Below are 7,665 nucleotides of genomic sequence, written 5' to 3' on the forward strand. Positions count from 1 at the left end.
TATCGTTACTGCAATTTGTTTTCATATCTGCGAAACAAAAACAAGTCATTTTCATGAATCTGTACAACCTTTGCCTGCTGCAGAGGCAAACAAGAAAGCCTGGCCGTTATTGCTTACTGCAAGGAGGATTCTCCTTGTTCTCAAATTTCCAGTTCAACTGTAGCTTATTCATTTCCTTGTATTTTAAGGGAATCTTAGACCATGCAGTTTTGACGGAGCAGATTGCAAGTTCGCAATGATTTATAACGTGGAATCAGGTTTTCTCAATGATTTTTAAAGATGAGTCGGATCGCCTTGGAATTATTTTTGCATTAGTTTGGTCTGAGGAACTGCAGTGTTTAGTGTATGGCATTGTTTCATGATTGTACTGCGAGCTCTTTCTTCTTCTTTTTTCTAGTGCAAGTACATAAAATCTATACTCCCTCCGTTTCTTTATACTTCTCTCGTTTGATATGTCGGGACTGTTCATAACATGAGATAAATTACTAATTTACGTCTAAACTATATGATTACATATATTCATAAGTGATCTTGTTGGATTCGTATTTACGAGTACTTTAATACAGTGAAATTTTTATATTTAATATTAATATGAAATTAAAGATATTAACTATCAAAAATGTGTGTTGGCAAACGTGATAAAGAAAACAGGAAAAGTATTATGAAACAGAGAGAGTACTGTTTATTGGTAGCCGAAACAGCTTTTCAGTAGAACAAAACATTGAAAAAATTAGCGGGGGAGTAGCGCCAGGGTAGGGATAAATGATAATTATATATGTTCAATTATATCCCTGAACTCCCTTAAAGTTATTTATTGGGTGCAAAACGTGAGAGACTAGAAATTTGAAATGCGACATGCAATGTTTTTAATAGTGAAAACAAGTCGATAAACCATCTTAAAATGATGGATGCAAAGTAGAATTTACTCTTAAATAATCTCGTTAACAATCAAATGTGTGCAAAAACACCAATTTTATTTACAATTAAATACATATTATGCTCTAGTTATTTTTTGTAATAAGTCTAATAGAAAAATTATATATACGTAATAACGTAAATCAATATATATTCTAGCTAGCTAGTATGTTTTGGTAAAAACCATATACAGAATTGAAAATATATATATAATGATCACAATAATGTGCCATTACATATGTTTATCCTAGCTAGCTACTTATTAATAACGTCGGGTTTTAGATATTAACTAGCTAGATTTGCTCCTGTGTACTTGAACTTGATCATCCATCATCAGCAGGATGAATGTTCAATGTTGTGGATTCTTGTAGTACTTGTTGCTCGTCGCTTTCAACTTCTTGGCCTGTAATCTGTACCTGCACCATAGAATCTTGTTGGCCACCTTCAGGGGATATAACACCAGTCGCTTCATCAACTGAATTGACTTCTGAAATATCGGCACCGTCTGGGTCGAGATATCTTGAGATTGTGGATGAGCATTCGGAGCAAACTAGTGCAAGTAGGGCAAGGAATCCCGTGATGGTGAAAAGACCAGCAAAACTATATGTAGTTAAACTTGAACCTTCTCGTGATATATCTTCGTCTTTAAATCCAGAAATATATCCCTCCCCAAAATAATCCTTCTCAATATCTTGAATGGTTCCTTTTTCCATCAGCTTTAATATTGCCTTTGAAATGGGTTTTACTAGAGGAGACCGGGCTGGAAATGCCTATAATATTATAAAATTGTCAGAGATATTAAATTGGATACAAAATGATCGTATGTATTTGTTGTAATTTAAATAATAATAATTAATCCCTTCTATATTCATTAGTCTTTTCCAATCAAATCATTCCAACCTTTCGTCACCAATATTACATCATTTTACAACAAATATTTGGAGCATTACTCTAATATTATAATTAGAACAAATAGTTCCACAGTTTTAGCTTTCAGGTAAACACATGCATGCACGTCTTGTGCCTTGTGTGTTGCATGAAGCACTATTAATTGTTCAAAGAAATCATATAAAGACGCCATGAAAAATTAAAACAATCTACTTATCTACTCATATATATATAATAGCTAACAGGTTCGTGTCAAGCCTCTCTCCTGAGCAAATAAATTACCTAGCTCCGAACTCGAGCTTAACTCCGAACCTAACTCCTCCTCATACATATAAAAAAAATGCTCGAGCCTAACTCCTCCTCATACTCGAGCTTAACTCCGAACCTAACTCCCCTGCATACATATAAAAAAAATGCTCGAGCCTCCTCATACATATAAAAAAATGCTCGAGCCTAACTCCTTAACTCCTCCTCATACATATAAAAAAATGTTATTAATGGGACTTGAACCCAAGCTCTCTTCATTACAATTACACCACTCAAACCACTTGAGCTACACAAGCAATTAATCTTTTTATTCAAAAGCATTAAACTCATACATTAAAACTGTTGTATATATATTCTTTTCGATATTTATTTATTTGAGTTAAGTTATTATTTCAGGTAAGTCTCATATGTTTTTTACATGATAGATTAATATCCATAAATTAATTACTTATGTAATAAATTTAAATTTGAAAAAGAATTTGAACAATTGGGCTCGAGCCATGTTTCAGACTTCAAAAAATGGATATAATTCATATTTGAATAAAATTGGACAAATCTAACTTAATACTTTAAACGAGTACCGATACAATATAGAGAAATTTAATTCATGAATGTGAGAAATAAGCACAAAAACTAAGATTTCGGTGAGCATCTTTGAAAGGAAAAATTGATGGACTTTCAACATGGACTATGTCATATTTTTTTTAATTATAAAAGGTGACTTATAAAGAGATTACAATATTTTGAAGAACATGAAATAAGATAACTGAAAGAATATTTTTATTTAGATTACATTTTATTTTAAACTTATGAATTCAGAATTCGACGTGTCACCAAATCTTTCTGATTTTTTTTTTATAGATATAAGAATAGTGACAAAGACATCAAATTTGGTGTTAGAAAATATGTCTAAATGATGTGATTTTGGTGATATATGAATTTGAAATATTATAACTTGTGATACAAAGGTGAATTTAGGGAAATTCTATGTTGTTAATCAAAAGTCAACCAAATAATAATAAAACGTGTTCACGAGACCTACTAAAAAGAATTGAGTTATAAATTTTACTTGCTTAAAATAAAATAACACAGAGAAATAAGTTATATATATATATATATATTAAGGTCTTAAAACTATAATTTTAATATGCCATCCATCAATGTATAACATACGAGTTAAATAAAATGATTCAAACTATAATTAAATTAATTAATCATTTACAAATTAAACTAATAAAATATTATTAATTTTGAAATGGATAATCCGACGCGAAAAGGTGAAAACTAATATCTGATTAAACGGGAATAGAACAAGAATAGTTTTTCATAATCCAGAATATCGAACACCTGATTTGATCTTTAACAACTGAACATGATATACTACATTACTCACCCCTAAGAAATAAGAGTATCAAAATATTTAAAAATGTGAGTTTGCACAAAACTAAAAAAATAACTATACGACTAATTAAACTAAAAATTTCTTATTTTTATGAACTTCATGGTGACTAACTGACATCTACTCTATTTTTGCTATTTGAGATCTGGTTTATAACAATTACATAAAAATCATTAAAAGTCTTAATCAACAAGCTCAGAAAACTAATGATAAAAAATTAATATTTTATAACAAGACAATATTATAACACGCGGTATCAAAGTAATAATCATCAAATATTTTAAATTAACAAAAAAATATATAAGACATTGAAGTACTATATAATTGATATGAAAATTAAAAGGATAAGCTACATCAAACGTGCTGAAATTTTTCGGGTACAATTATAAGGTTAATAGTTCAATTGATGCTTTTATAATAAAGGGTAGGGTCTTTTACATACAATATATGTTTCAATTATTATTTATACAAGATGTGTGCAACATATGATATAAAAGAATGTGTTGATGGTCTGTCTATCATATATCACTTAACTATTACACAAACGTACGTTCAAAAAAAGAGAAATAAATATAAAACAACGCGGACCACACATCTTCATCTAATCATGATTTAGGATATCGTGATTCACATATCAAGAACAAGCTTTCATATTGGATGAAATAATTTAATAATTTTTAACAAAAAATTACAAATCTTTTTAATGAGGTATAATATATTTAAATTCTAAAAGTTTCAGGATTAATTTCGAATATAATTTTGAACATGTAGATAATATGGTAGTGGCCTCTATATCCTAACGAATTAGAATATAGAAAAATCAGTTCAAATGTTGTTTTTGATCCATAATTTTTTTTAAATATAGTACATATTATTACTATATATCAATGCTACTATATATCAATGCTATTAGATTGCAAATGTTACATTTCATATTTACATATTCTGTTAAAAAAAAAAGACGTAATAGTTATGCTCGAAATAATATGATGACACACGAATATTATTTAAAACACAAAAAAAACTAGAGTCCCGTGCCTCGCACGGGCTTTTATGCTAGTTACTTTATTATTTTGAAACAGAGAAGCAGTAAAATGATTTGTAATGTGCAATGAAGTCATAAATATGCACATGGAGAGCTATACGAAGACAGACCTCAACGAATAGTATAGCATATTAAAATTGTGTTCATCTGGATGAAATAGAATAAAGAGAGAATGAAAAAAAAAATTATATATAAAAAATTATGAGATAATAATGATTAATAAATAATTTTAATTTCTTGCGGTTGTAAAGAATATGATGTATAAATGGAATGAGCGTTACTTTCAAAATATATAAGTTAGAATTTTAGTTAAAATAATAACAATGAAATTGTGGCAAAAAAAAAAAAAATTAACAATGAAATAATTGATAAAATAAAAATTATAGACAATATTCATCTAATCAATACTATGTTATAGTACAAAATGTAATCCATTCTCCATCAATTCCAATCCATTCAAGTAAACACACATAACATAATAACTAATCTGACGAGGTGGAGAAGAACGACTTACAAATCCGAAACCACCAGTACTGTGAGTAGCTCCCGCCATCTTGTATTTAGAACCGTATTTGTGAAGAAATAACTTGATATAGGGCATCTCGTCGAAAATGGCGTCAACCCCACCTTTTTTGCATCCGAGAGAGAGGAACTTATCATAGTCCTCCATCGTCTTACACTTAACTGATTTTATGCTCATATTTTTCAGCATGTCTTCTACAAACGAATGCTCTTGAAAACCCGCGCAGTCAATTTTGTCTCCAGAAGGTGTCAGCTGACTCACAGTTAATATTGAGGACAGATTTGCTGTGTAACTCTGCAATAGTACGTATGCCATATATGAACAACCATACTACCAGCACAAATCTCGCCCATTTATTTCCCACCATGTTCCCTGCACGATCAACAAATTATGTATGTGAGTGCGTGTTTGTGTATATATATGTAGTGCGAGCTAGCAAACCGAGTTTCAGGAAATGCTAGAGCGGCTAATGGAAATAAGACGAGCATGCCAAGTTGGCGTTGGGGATTCAAGCGCCGCTCCAACGTCCGTAGCACGAGGCCGATGAATATAGCAGCCACAACAATCATTAGCCAGAGATCCCAACTTAATGGCTTTAAGAATATCCACATGTTTTTCAGCTTGTTGGGTTCAGCTTTAACCACCATTACAACACCAGACTCCGAGTATGGAAGTGAAAAGTCTACTTTTTCCTCTCGATCAGACGTTATTGTTATGTCCCCAACCACTGCATCATAGCATGGAGGCTGTATACAAACGTGGTAACTCAGTGCATCTTGTAATTTTATATGGAAATTGTTTCATGCACAAAATTGGATATAATTTTTTCACAAAATGATATGCATGGGTTTAGTTTTGATTGGAGTGGAACTCAGTATATGCATTAATACTATCAACTAAAACATCGATCACCTCATCATGTCATGCGAAATTTTGTACCCAATTTTCTATTCATTTTATATAAGCTGTGAATGCGGGAGGGTCATCATTATTTATGAGATTAAAGCCAATAAAAATAAGACATTTCTCAGAAAAATCCTTTTATAAATTAGAAGGATAAATAAGATACTCACTCCATTCCAAAATAAGTGTCATTTTTAACTTTTTTCCACGTAATTTGAGGAGTAAAAAAATACATTTCTACATATTATTTTTAAATTTCTTTTTCTAAATAAAAGTTCAATATCTATATTTTTATTTAGAAAAAGAAATTTTGAAAAGTATGTTCTTTTTTACATCTTAAATTACGTGTAAAAAGTCAAATCGACATTTATTTTGGGACAGAGGGAGTATTACACGGGCGCACTAACCTCAGAACCGTTTATTTTGTTGACTAGATCGTTGTATGTTCCAACAGTTCCACCATTGTCATTCACAAAAGGAATAAATTCAGGCTCAAGCTCAAAGGGTAATGCTGCCAGAGTAGCAGCAGCCTTGAAAACATCTATGCTAAATCCAGTGACATTGTATAATTTCTTGCTGAGGTCAATCTCTTCCACATTTACATATTCTTTGAAACCTCTTTTCCTGGGAACCCCTACCCTCGATCAGCTTCTGGCCCAATCCTGCAACATCCCAACCTTTGGGCTTCTTCGTAGACTCTCCAGGCCATATAATTGGCTTTAGAACGCCGTCAATCCCTTCTGAATAAACAACACCATGATCATCCACACCGGCACTTACTATCCTTCGACTATAGCCTTTCCCTTTTGTCCAGTAGCCAACAGTTATATCTCTGCTTCCAACTATATTGATTATTTCAAAAGCTGCAGCTTTCGATTGTCTATGCTTTAGCTTAAATTCTCCACTCAAGCCGTGGAATCTGGTTTTCATTAGCTCTTTGACAATTCCCGGGCCTGCCTCTGAGATTCTCAAATTTGTGATTGATGTGCATGAAGCAATTTTTTTCTCATAACTCCCCACCTCAGGGAACTGAATCTTCTCTACTGCTCTGGTTAACGCCCAAATTGTGGTGTACGCTCGCCAACAGAAGATATTAAGATCAGTACTAGTTGTTTCTTTATAACTAAGCTTCTGCTGCTGCTGCTGCTGCTGCTTCCACATATATTTGATCCACCTGATTTTAAAATATTCCATATCTTTTAATTTAGGTTCATAATACTTTATCCCTAAAACACCTTCCATTGACTCAATAGTTGTCGATTTGATGGAGCTCAGAGAATTGGATAAAGCATCGGTAATGATCCATGCCGTTTTTTGGCTCATCATACCCATATCACGTGCAAGAGAGAACAAGCGAGAAGCAAGGTCAGGAGAAGTCACGTGAACAAGAAACACCTTAGTTTGCATACTCTTCATGTGGGTTAGCTCGTTCTTCATACGAGACAAACTGGTAGAAGATGAAATGGGAATGCTTGCGTTCTGAAATGAGTCCGTCAGACCATCTCCAACCCATGACATCATTTTGGTGTGAAAAATACACCAATTTGATGTGAAAATTACACCAAATTAAAATTTCACTCCAACCCATCAACACCATATCTTACAACCAAAAAGAATCTTTTACACATTAAATAGAATATTCTCCCTTTTTAAGTTATTTATATCAAGAATTTGTACTTAAATTTTAACATGTTCATTAAACAAGGACCTAAAATAATTATAAAT

The 7,665-nt window shown here is 32.0% G+C and overlaps 1 pseudogene; it reads right to left on the bottom strand.

The window, feature by feature from the left end:
- Window positions 1-1,238: 1,238 nt before the first annotated feature.
- LOC135152854 (glutamate receptor 2.7-like) lies at window positions 1,239-7,461 on the bottom strand (annotated as a pseudogene).
- Between the last annotated feature and the right edge of the window lie 204 nt (window positions 7,462-7,665).

Source organism: Daucus carota, chromosome 5 (genome assembly GCF_001625215.2).
Source record: "Daucus carota subsp. sativus chromosome 5, DH1 v3.0, whole genome shotgun sequence".
NCBI classification, from domain to species: domain Eukaryota; kingdom Viridiplantae; phylum Streptophyta; class Magnoliopsida; order Apiales; family Apiaceae; genus Daucus; species Daucus carota.